Genomic DNA, 15,944 nt, shown 5'->3' with positions numbered 1-15,944 from the left:
CTCCTCAAATGAGGTTATCATATTGAAATCCCCTCCTATTAACCAAAGTTTTTCTACATGCATTTGGCTTAGTTTCCTAATGCTTTGTATAAAGTTTTCCTTTTCACCAGGAGTATGTGGCCCATATACTACTGAAATTATGATCCACTCTTTAGTCCCTATATTCCAAAAGTGGCCAGTCAGGATTCATGACATTCCTATCGAATGGTCTACCGTTACCTCTACTGGGTTCCATAGGATGGCTATTCGCCCCGCACTTCCTTTTCTGTCCAGTTCTACTAATTCGTAGCTTGGTTTCATTTTACGTAAGATATCCTCTAATTTTTCTCTTATTACCTTTGTTTCCTGTAGGAGAACTATTTGAGGCTTTTCCTTTCTCAAACGATTTGATAGGTACCTCTATTTTCCACGGTTGTTAAGGTCCCTTATATTCAATGATATCACTATCATTGGTTAGCTTTATTAAGTTTTTGGAATACCGTTGATAGTGGTAATACCCTTCCTGTGTTCAACATCTGTCCCATTATTTGGATTGACTCTTGTAGATTTCTTCTCCCTCTTTTCTTACCTCCTTTACTTCTTCTATGCTCTTCCTGGGAGTTTTCTTGTTGCATGCCAAGATGCTCTACTATGTCGACTTGTCCCTGTCCTTGGTTAGCCTTATATTGCTGGAAAGTTTCCTTATACAGTTTCTCTTGATCCTTTAGAATGAATCTTTTGTCCAGATGTATCCAATTGTTTAAAAGTATTTTCAAAACTTCCTCTTCCATGCTCAACTCCTCCCTACATGCACCTATGTTGGCTTTATGGGCCCTGACCCAGGTTCAACGTTAAGCAACCAAGCAAATCCCTACACTACTGGCCCTTTTGGCATCAATCCACGGAACACAGGCTGAAGTCTCACCCGAAGCAGTATGGGGGGATGAAGGAACCAGGTTTTCGCTCCCTGAGAAGGTTGTGATGCCAGTTATTTTCCCTATCCTTCCTTTAATAGATTGATAAGCCCAAGCCTCTGCGGAAGTCTTTGATCGTCCTTCACGGGCCATAAATAGATAGATTAGGCACTTACACGACCCTATAATTACTCTTACTTCTGTATCTACCCAGCTTCGCTAAGTATTGGTTACTTTAACATGCATTTATGGTTATCTTTGCATAAACATATATCTCTACTTGCAGTCATATAAAACAGAGAAGCATATAGATCCACGCATCAGAGTAGCATTAAAACATAAATGTAGTAGTCAACATAACATAATCGCATGCAATGAAGAGAAGTAAAATACACAGGTGATTTCACAATACTCCTTTTTATTAATAATTCAAATATCTAGTACAGACTCCGACTACCCTATGCACACAGCTGCAGGGGTCTGTGCACTCAACTGTGGACTTCTACCCTAGGCACTCAGCCACAGAGCCTTTTCTTATGCTAAGACTCTTTGCTCTTAGCTCTCTCAGACCCATTCATAAAAAATAACAAGACTCACCTGTAAACTGAACTCTCTTAGACTCATATAAGACCTCCTTTTTATACAATCCCATGGTCCATGGACCATGGGTAGATCTCTAAAGCCAACATGCTTTTACAAAAAGGAAGGGTAGAAATCCTTTATTGACTCTTGACATATTCATGCTCCACGACCACAAAATGCAGAGAATTTACACAAAACTTGGTATTTTAGCCCCAAAACTTGGGCTTTTGGCCCCAAAATTGACCCCAGGGGACTCGTTCCCAACAGGCCCCCAACACAAATCTAGTGACTCGCCCTCGAGTCACTCTGTTGGAGTGGAGATCTTGTCACGAAGACCTTCCAGCTCCACTTGCATGACTGCAAATTCAGTGGTGCACTATGTTGTTGCCTGCTTCATTTGTTCAACTAGCTGCTCCGTCGCTCGCCCTATGCCATCTTCCTGTACCTTTTGCTACATTCCCTACAAACTAGCCAGTTTTCCTTCAATGGTGGTTGTGAGCGCATAGGCTTCATCAAACCAAGGCCCTATTCTGGCCTTGAGGGCCCTCTCTTTGCGATGTGTTGCATCCACCTACTCCTTTAGCACCTTTGCCTCTTGCAGTTTTTCTAGCCTCTGCATAAGGGCGATGGTGCATGTCATTGCTTTGACTTCATCATATCTCTACTGCAGCTCTCGGGTCTCTGTTTCCAACCTTTGCAAGGTGGGATCCTCCTACAAATTTGTAACCACTTCGAGCACCTGCTCGAAGAGTGTTGTTCACTCCTTCAATGCACTATCTACAGTGGCTATTTCATCTCTAGCAGCAACCTCACATTGCTTCTTTACCTCTTGCAGGGTCGAGGGTTGGTCCCTCAATGCAAGTTATGTGATCTTAAGTTTCAGTTCCAACTGAACCTTGGCCAACTCTAATCTTGCTTTGCGCACTCTGGCAGCGAGTTTCTAAATTTTTTTGTCCACTAGCGCATCTTTAGGAATATCCAACTCAGGGACAGACCTACATGCCTCTGCCACTACCTTGGTAGTGTGTTCATTCTTCATAGTGATAGCCTTAAAGAGCTTGATGGCAGAAGTCTTCTCGACAAACATTTGGGTGTTTTTCACCTTTTTCTCACTGATGATGTTCAATGCTCGTTGTTCCCGAGCTCGAAGTTCTGTGATCACACCATCATGTAGGGTGTGAATGGATTCTCTTGGAAGTGCGGCGAAGTCTAGCCCAACCTTCTGGAGGGCACGGGTAGTGTCCCGATCATCTTCTGATTCCACGGTTAGCACTCCATCTGGTAACGTGATAAACCAGGGGTCCAAGGGGAAAACCATTTCTACTCCTTCAATTGTCCCAGGTGCCAAGCTGGTTGATTCCGTGCTACTGTGACCGACACTAGTTTGCACTTGTGATGCTTGGATCTGTAGCTCGTGTAGACCCATATTAATGGTTCCTAGGGCCTGCTTCTATTGTTGCTCGAATTGTTGTAGCAGTTCCATGGTGGAATCCCTCACCGTATCATTAATGTCATTCAGATCACCTTTTGTCAAGGTGATCAGGTCGAGGGAAGTCTTATTGGCCTTGGACTTCTTCCACAGCCCTACTTTCTCTAGTTCCCTATTGCGTTTAATCCAGAATGGAGTAGTCTCTAGGTCCGGTCTTCCCTACCCTGTCTGCCTGTCCTCCTCCTCTTCTATTTACAGGGAAGGTGACTTTTGACTCCTGCTAGAGTCGCGCTCCTCTTCTTCCTATGTTTGTTTCTCGGTACCACACTTTATCTTGGCTTTTTCCTCAACCTCCTTATTCATCTTTTCTGCTAGTTGTTCCATCTTCCGCTTGGCCTCTTCTTTCTTTCGTTGCGCTGCGGACTTGCTAGACCCAGCTATCAAGACCGAAGCAATGCACCAATCTTCCAGCCAGTGGTCAATGACCACTCTAATTACATCGTTTGTGGCAAGGTATGGAAGGTCATACCACTTTTGTTCAAGACCCGTGGAATTCTGAATTGAACTCCACATACTTTGCTAGCTGAACATAAACGGTCAGCGACAATCACGATTTGTGGTTGATGGCCATGTGGATATTCATCTTCATCAAGATCCAAAAGACCTTGCTGTCCTTGACCCTTTGGGGCTCCTTTGTAGCCTAGAGTGAAGCGAACATCGCCATTTCTGGTAGGTCCTGCGTGACTGGAGGAAACTGACTATCCTCTGGTAACTCCCATGCGATCGGAGGAAACTAACTATCCTCTGGTAACTCCCACGTGACCAGAACTATGGATAGCATTAGCCTTGCGTAGTGAAACATCTTGCTTTGATCTTGCGCCTCTCTGTAGTTAGCAAGAAACTCGTTGCATAGGTAACATGCCCAGTTGAGCTATACGCCCTCTACGCACTGGGTCATTAAAGACACTACTAGTGCTAGCACTTCATCTACGCGACACTTCCGCATAATCTTGCCTGTCAGGATTTGAGCGACTAGCTTGACCATGGGGTTGGTTATGCTAGTGATGGAGTAGCCGTGACTTTCTTGCGAGCTTAAATTTATCCTTCATTTCTTCGGTGAGGTCGTGCTCACCTACCTATCCTCCAAACAGTATGGCCAGATTTTCTCTTGCATGTGGTAGCCTAGTGATCCTATGGATCAGCATGTTAGTGATCGATATGGGTTCCTCTGGCCACAGGCACCCCTCGTGCACCAAGCACAACAATTTCTTGATCACTATTATGGTTATGGGCATGCGATTGTAATGTGGTACCCACAACATGTTTAATGGGCCAGCCTTATCCACCCCTTTTACCCACTTTCTTGGTTCCAACTTGGTCACACCAGAGTCTTTGTATTAGACACAGTGCATGAGTTGATCTATAGCTAAGTGGGGAAAGCGCTTTGTATTAGCCAAATCCCAATCCTCTAATTTTAACAAGGGGACATGCCCCAGGTGTAGTCCTTCAAACACAATTTTGTCTGGTAGCAAGGGTGTATGTAAGGCAACCTTGTTTTCATCAATGTCCTTTGCAACCTTTCTCTTACCTCTGCGTGGAGAAATGTACTCGGTCAACTTAGAGATAGGGTCAGACCCCTCAATGTCAACATCAACATCCTCCACCCCCATGTCAATTTATTCTTCATCCATAGTGATCTCCTCAAGATCCTCTTTAGGTTCAAGGTCAATTAGCTTTCCATTCTCCTGCATAATGGGCTTTTCCTTCTGCAGGTACCTTATGGGTGATGTGCGCACTGGTTGTGACTCTTTCTACTTATCTTTCTTTGATTTTGGATCCTCTTGGGTCAGTGTAGGCCTCGGCCTGGGCGTCCTTGGTGATTTAGGCACTGCTGCCAGTACTTCAATGCTCTCAACCTCCGGTGCAGCTTCCTCAGCTCCCATTGCTACTTTTGGGGCAGTTCCCTCAACTGCCATTGCTTCTCCTGCACTCACGGTTTCTGTGGGTGCCGACATAATACTAGAAAACAACTCCTACGTCTCTTTTGGCAACCTCTCAAACACTGAACTCCTTGTCAAAGCTTCAAAACTCTCACGGTTCATGCGTGCCTAAGAGCTCAATACCTCAATTCTCAAAATGGCAAGTGTTTTTTAATGGGTAGCCACCTGTAATTTATAGGCATTTTCAAATTCAAATACGACCATTCCCCCCAAAATTTATTCATAAATGTTGGATTGGCGGCATATTTTCCTATATCTTGCCCTAAATTCGGACATAAATGTTACCTCCCTGCTCCATTTAGCTATTTTCCCATTGTCAAGTCATGAACAGTGACCATAATGGTCACTGTTCTACCTTACATGGTTTGTTCTTGGTTAGCACGACTCCCTGCGTGTTTCTGTTGATACTATGACATTCCTTCATTCTACGTAATTTCCCAATTGCGCAGGTCCCCAACTCGGGTAGTGTAGTTTATAGTCCCACACCTCCTTTCAGCTACTTGGAGATCTAAAATTGTGCTTCCACCATGTATTCATCTAGCTGAATCGTCAGTGTATGGATTCAATTGGCTACCATTCACCCACTCCGGGAATGGTTCCCCATTCAACTCTACCAACTGAATTGCTCCACGATTGGTAATCTCCTTAATGACATAGGGCACTAGCCAATGCATCCGAATTTTTCTTGGAAAGTTATCAAACTTGTTGTCATATAATAGAACAAAATCATTTACCTTGAAGGTGCGCAGTTTGATGTGTCGATCGTGCCATGCCTTTTTGCACTCCTTTTGAACCTGTTGATGGAATCCAGTTAGAAGTCTATCTTCTTGAAGCTCTGTTAGCCACGCAAGCCTCTCCTCTAGGGCTTCGCGATCCGCCATTCTTGTGAATTCCGCTATGCGCAGACTAGGTACAATGTACTCCATCAGCATCATAGCTTCCACACCATAAACTAGTCTGAACAACGTTTGTCCAGTCAACTTTTTGAAAGTCGTTCTTGTCGCGTGGAATGAGTCGATCTTGCGGACAAGATAGACCCTCCTAGAATCTAAATAAGACCTAACGACAAGCAAACCGACTAGACACTATCTTTCTCTAAATATGCTTCAATTAACAATAGCAAACAAAGTTTTTTATGGCCTACCTTTGGTCCAACGCAAGCTTGTGGATGCCCTCGCTCTTTCGATCCAAATGAGCTCCTCTTCGCGAATCTGCAAACACAAACAAGGCAAACAAATTAAATAGCACCTGAAAAACCAATTGAAAAACTAATTGCATGAAACATATTTAACATGAAAGTCAAGGAGTCCATGAAACAAATAACATAAGATACTTGTTGAGAAAAATGAGTTTGATTGTATTAATTGAAAAGAAGAAGAACTTTACAACCTTTGCCTTGATGCTGTACAAGCTCCTCCCAGGGTCCAACAAGATGTCTCCTCTACTTTGACAAGCTTCACTCACTCTCCAATGGAACCAAGAGGTATGTGATCTTTCCTCTCAAGCTCAACCAAAGAGTCTCAATTTCACCAGCATTTACCCTCAAAATGTTCAGCTTCTAACCTCCCTAGTCCTCACCCCAATGCCTGTATTTATAGTGCAATGGAGAGAAGTTACTAGGTCCTCCTTCAAAGGGATAAAGCCCTCCTTCAAAGGGATAGCTCCTTTAGTCAAGGGATTAGCTCCTTCTCTTTTGGGATGCATGAACCACCTCAGGGCGAACAATCCATGTCAAAATTCCTTCTAGAAAACTCTATAATTAACCCAAAGTGAGTTTATTAAGATAAAAACTGCGCCTTTTGACTTTCACAGGGGTCCGCACCTGCACCGTTAGGAACAGAGCGGGTAGGTACACAGCTTTTGTACACAGAAGGTGCGGGACCGTAGGTGACCATGAGAGAAAGTGCGGAACCAGAGTTACATTGAATTTTAATGTCTTTTTCCCACTTTCAAAGCTTGATTTGAAGACCTGAGGTCCTAGACTTGCTTAGGAGGACAGTACAAGTGATGATAGACCCATACTGACTGCAAATAATCATGGTGACGATATTTTTGTGTAACAAATTGCCCCCTAAAGTGCGAAGTCTGTAGTAGATGAGGATTTCATTTATCATATAGGAAGAGTGAAGTACTTTATCATTTCGAGGATTATCTTGTGGAGAGCCCGGTCGGAACCTGTAAAAACATTCAATGCAAGATATATATATGAGATCATATCATCGCTGAGGTAGGCATTCCCATACTCAGATCAAAACTAACTAGAAACCTATCTACTGCTCTGATATAGGAATGATCTTGTAAAACATCATAAGTATAGACTCGTGTGAACACAGTATGGATGCAGCCATCTTTTATGAATAGTCGACAACATAATGAGTACAAAATTCCTCGCAGCCTGGATGGTGGAAACTAGATCCAGGGTATTCATTTCTACTTCCCGAAACAGTACGATTCTATCCATGCGAATAAATGTGTTGATGTCAAACATGGTAGAAACCACTTGATTACCAGTCAATGATGTAAATTGTCGTCAAAGGCGAGAAACCTGCCATTGAGGCATGCAGATCTCAAGGTACTGACGATCTCTAGATCATCTTTCTAGATAATGAGCTGAAGTCGATAGAAAGCGATCAGTTGCAGGCAAGCCCACAACACGAAATCATAGATCAAGTTGAAGAAATTTTGTTGCAAGGACTGACTCAGGGATGGTCAAGATGGATGACAGATATTTTGCAAATGAATGGCTTATTAGCAGTGACCTCTTGAACACATAACGACACGACAGATGGCTTGGTGACAGTTGACCCAAAGTTAATACCCAGAAACCGGCTGAAGACTTTCAATGTGGTTTGATCAACTATTAGGCAAAGGATTTCCAAACCCAGGTGAATAAAAGTGTCGTGTTCAAGAGGGGTTACAAAGTATGACAAACAGACTCATTTTTCTCTCTTTTCCCCCACCATTTCTGGCAAGTACCTCTTTATTTTTGACAAGCTTGAGGAGGATAACATTTGCTTGATTATAAGCTCATCCTTCGGATGAGTCCAACTTAGTTTAAGTTCGAACCCTAAGAAGGAGTGGTTCGTTCCTGTTTGTAATTGAACAGGTCCTTTACTGTGAAATTTTAACGAGTCTAGTATTGGAGAAACTCGGTGTTTTTCACTTTTAGAGAGTCTGAAAAAACTTAAGAAAACTCCACGGTTGACCTTTTTCGTAAATTTGTGTCTCCCAAGTCCGAAAAAGTATAAAATAATACTTGAGAGAAGCGCTTGATCTTTTATGACCAAGGAGTAATTTTCGTTATTAGTGTCATTGAACCGAAAAAGTAAAAAAGCGATCAACGACACGTCGTTTTATAACCAATATCGAATTTGAAACGACAAAAATCCGGTAATCTTTTCATGTTTTTTACGGTCGGAAAAGAGCTATAAGTGGACTGTCTTTTAATTCCGTTTTAACGAGTGTAAAAGAAACGCCCGGCAATCTTTTCATGTTTTAGGAGTCAGAAAAGGGCTTAAAGATGACTCTACTTGTTTTTTCGTTGAAAATGATAGATTTCGCCTGAATAATCCTGTATTCTGCACAAAGACACAAACATTACTCATACCTGTTTAAAATGGATAAAAGCGTTGCAAAATACCTTTTCAAAGTGAAACATAAACAAATTTACGATTTATTTACTCAAAAAACTTATAAAAAGGGCCTTTGTCAATTCATTTTTACCGTTCGAGTTTGGGTGAGAAAATAGTGCTTTTGCTTAGAAAACTTCCCGTGAAGATTGTGGAAAATCCAACCGTCGGAATCGAGCCCCGTCTTCTCCAGGTAATCCACATCACCTTACTCTTCATTTTCAACCGTTTATTTTTTTTATTTAGCCCCTCATTTTGTTTTTTGGGAGAGTTTTTAGGTGCAAAACCCGCGCGCGGGGATCCGCAGGTTTACCATTGCGGACCCGCGGACCCCGACTTTTTCTCCATTGGGAAAAAGCTCGGGGTCCGCACCTTCCGTGTAGACAAAGTGCGGACCCATGCACTGTGTCTAACGTGGAAGGTGCGTACCCCGCCGCAAGGGTTTTGAACCCAAAATTTCTCAAAAATGGACCAATCAAAAAGTTTTGTAGCAATCTAATTAATCTTTATTCTTGATGCAGAGAATATATCATGCTAGATTGGCGAGAACGGGAGCATGAGGATGTGGATAGCGCCGCATGGAATCATCAGCCTTCACTTGATGCTTTGAGGGCATGCGGACTGTACAAATTCTGGACCATTCCTGGCATGAGGGTTCAGGTATATTTCTTACAGTGGCTGGTTGATAGGTGGAGCGTACAGGACCAGTGTTTTTTCATTGGCAGACACTAGCTCGAAATCGATCTCGAGGACATTTATTTCTTGACTGGTTTGCCTAAGAGAGGCGAGGACTTGACTCTATTCGGGACTAGGCCAGGTGGCCAGTCTGTCGATAGCCTCCGGCTAGAGTACTACCACAGCCAGGCTAAAGACAAAGGGATAGACATAAAGACCATATCCCGTCCTGAGCTCATGGTGATTGCGTTTACTGTCACCAGACTTTGCGGAGCTGCCGCATTACATGTTGCCACCGGATCCTAGATGCGTATGGCAGTTGATTGCTTTCAAGGCACCATCTTCAACTGGTGCAATGCTGTGCTGGCCAATGTGAAAGGCCAACTGACCAGGGCCAAGAGCGGACGACTAAAGACCTTTGGTTATGGGGCTTTGGTCGTGAGTTTTGGCCTGGAGAGGGTTCCTATGCTGATCCCACATCATCTTACTGTTGGAGCTGGGCTTCCTCGAGAGCCCAAACTGATGCGATGGGTCGCAGTCATGGCCCGTCACCCGGACGAGAGGATAGAGGTTGCTCGATTCAAACCTGAGTATTTCCAATGGTTGGAAAACCAGGTTTTTTGCATTCAGGATTTCCCTTACACTGGGATAGATTTCCGTGGTGACCCAGACATGGCTCTTCCACTAGGAGAGCAGTGGGACGAGTCAGGTAAAATCATTTTCAACTTTCCCTATTTATTTTTTTTTTTATATTTTTCATCGTCTCAAAACTGATAGTAAAAATTTCAAATGCAGATGTGGGTCCACAGCAACCAGCCACTCTCCGGCCTTTTGAGAGGAGGCAACCAGTTGCACCCGCGCTATCCCCACAGGACGAATCAGCAGAGGTTTTGGCCAAGTTGGAGAGTCATCTTGAGCGCTTGACAGGAGATATTCCTGAGACTACTATCGACGACATTCCTCGTCGACTTCAGCGCTATGTGATTGGAGTCCCGGGACCTTTTAGGAGGTTCCTTTGTAAGGTGGCTCGGGCAATGGTTTCTTATAGAGATCATTACTAGTGATAGGATGATCGCCTTTCGTGGGCACATGTGACATTTTTGTTTTTTGTACTTATCATTTTTGCCGATCATAAGGTGTTTTTCAACCTATGATCGAAGACGATGTATTTTTTGACACACTACTATATATATATCACTATTGTCGGCTTATCTTGTTAAACATATGTGATGAAATGTTTTTAAATTTACATGCATGATTATTGCAAATGTCTACTTAACATTCGAGAAGCAATTGCATCTGCTAATGTATTTAAAGACCTTGGAATATGCTGATATTCAATATAATCAAATTCACGTTCCAAGAGACGCACTCTAAAAAAAAATCTCAGTAACACTGGATTTCTAATGGCATACACTCTATTAAGCTGTAATACAACGAGTTCAGAATCTAACCTCACTATCAAACTCTGAATCCCAAATGAAATAGATTCAGATAATAACTCAATCACTGCACTATACTCAGCAATTTTGTTTGTTGTTTGAACGAGGCTTACCCAATGCATAGAAACTAACTCATCAGAGGGCGAATAAATAACCCAAGATGCGGAAGAAATGTTCCGTGTACTACGATAAGCACCATCAGCAAATCCAATGTATGTTTGAAGAGGTGTTGACATCTGCAATATCAAGAGTAAAACCAAGATAAGCCAGAATAATGACGAAAAACACTCTCTAAGCTAAGCACACTTTTTAAAACTAAAACACACTTGCTAGAAAGAAAAACTAACCTAACTAAAAATCTCCATACCCATTCTTTTAAGCATAGTACCTCTTCAAGTAAAGGCCATTTCTGGGTTTACCCAAAGAGTCCCCATCAAAGTCTACCAATTCATAAGCCCCTTTGGCTAGGTTTCGCTTGACAATATAGGGCCCATGCCACATAGGAACGAATTTTCCAGCACCTAACTTATCATTAGCTTGATCATACAATAACACTAGGTCTCCTTCGAAAAAATTTCGAGGGGTCACATTTCGATCATACTGAGCTTTCATACGTTTTGTGTGAGTCTCGATTGCCAATGCAACATCACGTCGATTCTCATCTAATTGAGCTAAGTATAATAACCGATTTTCCTCTTCGGAAGTAGCTGGAAGTAACTCGATGGCCATTTGCAGTGACGGGATTTCGCATTCAATGGGTAGCACAACTTCCAAACCATAAACTAGTTGGAAAGGAGTGAACCCTGTTGATGTTTTTACTGAGGTTCGGTACGCCCAAAGCGCTGAAAATAGAATGTTGTGCCAATTCGACCGATGAATGCCAATGATTCGTCGAATCATGATAACTAAAACTTTGTTGATGGACTCAACCAGACCGTTAGCTTGTGGATAATAAGGAGTTGAGCTATCGTGATGCAAGCCAAGCTGGCCTGTAAGTTCTGTCATCATAACGTTTCGAAAATGGCGCCCATGATCAGTGATTATCGCTTGCGGGACACCAAACCTAGAAATTATATGGTTGAACACGAAAATTGCAGCTGTCTTGCCGTCTGCTTCGAATGTAGGCATCGCCTCGGCCCACTTAATAAAATATTCTACCGCAAGGATGATATATGCATGCCCCCCGGCCGAGTGAGGGTTACATGTAATAAAATCGATACCCCATTTGGCAAAAGGACCAACAGCAATTATAGGGTGGAGAGGAGCAGGTGGAGCGCGCATCTTATGATCAAAAATCTGGTAGTTGTGACATTTTCGGACCGCCGTAATACAATCTTTAAACAAGGACGGCCAGAAATAGCCAGCGCGCAATATCTTTTGGGTTGTGGCATACCCAGAAATATGACCGCCACATGCTCCAGAGTGACAATCATTTAGAACCCTTTTAGCCTCTTCGTGAGTTAAGCAACGTCGAAAAATACAGTCTGCCCCACGGCGATAAAGAGTATCTCCAATAATTTTGAATTGTTGGGACTGGAATCGAATTTTCCGACGTTCCGACCTTGAAATTTCTGTCCGAAAGGATTGGGTCTGGAGATAGACGATGATATTCCCATACCACGGATCTAAAGTGCTGATTAGAAACAAAGATTCATCCGCAATGGGCTCCTCTGCCACGGTTTCTGTGTCAGCACGCGGGAAGTCACACATTAACTTTGCAAAAACTAAAGATTTCTTAGACTTAGATTTCTCAAACTCCAAGTCGAACTCTTGCAGGATAACGATCCATTTAGAGTGCTTACCCCCTAGCAATTGTTTGGTCAAAATGTAGATCATAGGGTTGCAATCCAGAATTATCGTAGTTTTACATAGTAAAATGTAGTGACGAAAGCGTTGGACAGCTTGAACGGTTGCCAATGCTAATTTATCCACATGTGAGTATTTTAGCTCAGTCGGATTTAATGTGCGACTAAGGTAATATATCACATGTTCCGTTCCGAATTCATCTTCTTGAACTAAGACCATTCCAATAGTGGAATGAGAGGCGGCGAGGTACAAAAAGTAATCCTGGTTGTAGTTGGGAGGATGCAACAACGGTGCATGCGTTAACGCGTGTTTGAGTGCATCAAAAGACTTCTGAGCTATCTCATCCCAAGAAAATTGAGTATTTTGTTTCTACAACCGTGTAAAACCCTTTGTAACCTCGGCATAGTTAGGAATGAATCGTCGTAAAAAGTTTGCTTTCCCTTGCAAACTTTGGAGTTGGCGAAGAATCGAAGGAGGAGGCAAATTGATAATAGCTTCGACCTTCGAGGGATCAACGCGAATGCCGGTTTCCGAAACTACAAATCCCAGCAATCCACCTGTTTCTATACAGAAGACACATTTGTGTGGGTTCAACCGAATACGATAATGCCTACACCTCATAAAGATTTCTCGTAAGTTGACGAGGTGATCAGATCGATGTAGTGAATGAGCAGGCAAGTCATCGAGATAGGGTTGCACAATTTGCTTGATGTCATGAAACGCATAAGACATCGCCCTCTGAAAAGTTTCTCCGACATTCTTAAGCCCAAAAGGTAATTTGCAATAAGAAAATGTCCCCCATGGACAAATAAAAGCCGTTTTTGGTTGATCGGTAGGTAGAATGTTGATTTGATTGTATCCGGAAAAACCGTCCATAAGGAAAATATCTCGCTGTCGGCACAATCATCAATGATTTGATCGATATAAGGAGTTGGGTAGTTGCCCTTTGGACAAGCTCGATTAATGTCCCTATAGTCGATGCATATTCTTATTGTTCCCTGTTTTTTGTTAACCAGAACAATATTCGATACCCAATCCGTTAATGGGATCGGATAAATGAAACCTGCTTTCAATAGTTTTTCAACTTCTGCTTTAATTGCAGCAACTTTTCGTGGGTGAATCTGACGCAAACGTTGCCGGAAGGGTTTAGAGTTTGGGTAAGTTTTGATCTCATGAACAACAATTGCGGGATCAATTCCTGGCATTTCCTCATAAGACCAGGCAAACACATCATAGGATTCTTGAAATAGGGTCTTATATAATTGAATTTCGCCATCTGTACACGAGGCACCTATATGAATGTTCTCAACAATTTCGGGCTTAACCTAAATGTCAATGGGAATAGTTCGAGAGATGTTTCCCAAATTTAACTCTGAATCGGGATGTTTCATTGGATTCTGAGGTTCCTTGACATATTCATTCATAAAGATTGATGAGAAATCATTTTCAAAACGATCATCCTCAGGTAAAAACGAAGATCTGTGATGGAGATCTTCCCATGGTAAATCATCTACACATAGGATTTCACGATTTTTCTCATCAGAGTGAACAAGTTCAGAAAACGTAGTTAAATCCGAGGTTGATGTGAAAAGTGATTCCTCACGGACCACATTCATTAAGTCATTTTCGGTTGAACACGGGTCGGCAAAAGACTGCACAGCTTCATAGGCCATTTCATATGGACTCAAAGGCATGGAATTACCAAATGAGTCTATTTTAGATTTAGAAGGAATGATCCAAGGATCGTCATAAAAAATAGTGTCTGATGTAATCATATGAATAGTTGCAAATGAAGATGACGCGTTGATTGGAGGAAAAGGAAAAGTTCCCAGTAAACCAGCATCTTTAACTAATCCTACTCCAACATCCTTATATGGGATAGTTGTTTTACCAACATGTTGAATACTCTCCGAAGAGGCTGGGTCGGATGAAAAGTAAGCCAGCTGGTCTATTGTTACGATCTTTCCATTATGTGGAAACTTTATGACTCTAAAAACCAATGAAACGACCGCTGTCATAGCGTAAAACCAACTTCGACCCAAGAGAAGGTTGTAGTCTAGAGGGGCATCAACCACCTCCACATCTAGACTAATGGCTTTTCCTTCAACCCCTATAGGCAAATCCTGTAGAATGCCAAAAGGATGAAACCCACGGCCATCAAAGGCCTTAAGAATCGTCGAGGATTGATTTAGTGAAGGAGAACCAAGCGATCTCCAACACTGTATCGACATAATACACGTTGAGGCTCCCTCATCAATTACAGTCCGATGAATAGGTCTGTTTTTGACTATCACTGGAATATGGAAAGCCATTTGATGAGGCAAACATGGTATACTATTTTCTAGATCAAAGATTATTAGGTTCAGGTCCTGAACATCAACAGCTCCTATAGCCGACAAAAGTAATTTGCGTTGTGCTGGGCATGATTGCAGCACTTCCAAAGCCGACATTGCTGAGGGTGAAACAGCTAAATCCTCAACAATGTTATAATTCTGAGCCGCTCTCACATGTGGATTGAAAGCTGACCTTCGAAGTACACCCTTGGCGGGCAGTTTGATTACTAAGTCTGGATTAGGTTTCTCGATCTGTAGTGGATCGGAACCGGGAGCTGAGGTTGATGGATTAGAATGAGAAGATTCTGCTTCTTTGCCATCAACAGGACTTTTACTGCCATAATCTTGTGATCGAGTCGCAATCCTTACATGGGACATCATCAATATGGGTTCTTCATTGGCAATCGAGGAAGAACCTATCATCTTGCTATCTTGATTTGGAAATGGATCCTTCAAAATAGCAGGAATTTGGGAACCTTTGACGATTTTCACAACCTCTGCTCGATGAGGGCAGTCTCTTGTGAAATATTGCTCATCACAAATGAAACACGGATAACGAGGTTTGCGCTTTTCATCATTGGATTCCACCTTTTCAAGTTTCTCCTTTGAATTTTTGTCCGTTTTATTCTTCTTTTTTCCTTTCTTCTTCCCGCCGGATTTTGATTTAGCTGTAGATGATTCTACAACGTGAACATCGGCGAAAACCTCTGCAGAAGAATCTCCTGTCGGGAAATCAGGCAAGGTTATGAGAGGAGAAGAATTCTTGGAAGACTTCTTCTTACTTTTAGTGTTAACCGTACAGATCATACCGTCAGCGGCATGAGATCCCGAAGGAGCTGCAGTGATTTGATTTGACTTGGGAAGATCGGGGATCTTTTCATGTAACGTACCTGACTGAGTATAGACCAAGTCAAGGTACTGTGCTTGAGCAATGAGTTGCTCCTCAGTAACAACTCCAGCTTTAGCAACATCTTCAGTGATCCTTGGCAACAAAGACTTTACAAACCATTTAGCCAAGATTTGATCCAGAATGAATACCTTCACTAAATGTCGTTGACGTCTCCACTCATGAATATGATCTGAAATATACGTGGATGTCGATTGTTTTAGCGAAGTTAACAATTCCATGCCATTGTCATATCGGACTGGCAACTG

The sequence above is a fragment of the Pinus tabuliformis genome, chromosome 3_2 (assembly GCF_031772625.1).
Source record: "Pinus tabuliformis cultivar Carrire ecotype Pingquan chromosome 3_2, CPIR1, whole genome shotgun sequence".
NCBI lineage: Eukaryota > Viridiplantae > Streptophyta > Pinopsida > Pinales > Pinaceae > Pinus > Pinus tabuliformis.
This window is presented reverse-complemented; position numbering follows the sequence as displayed.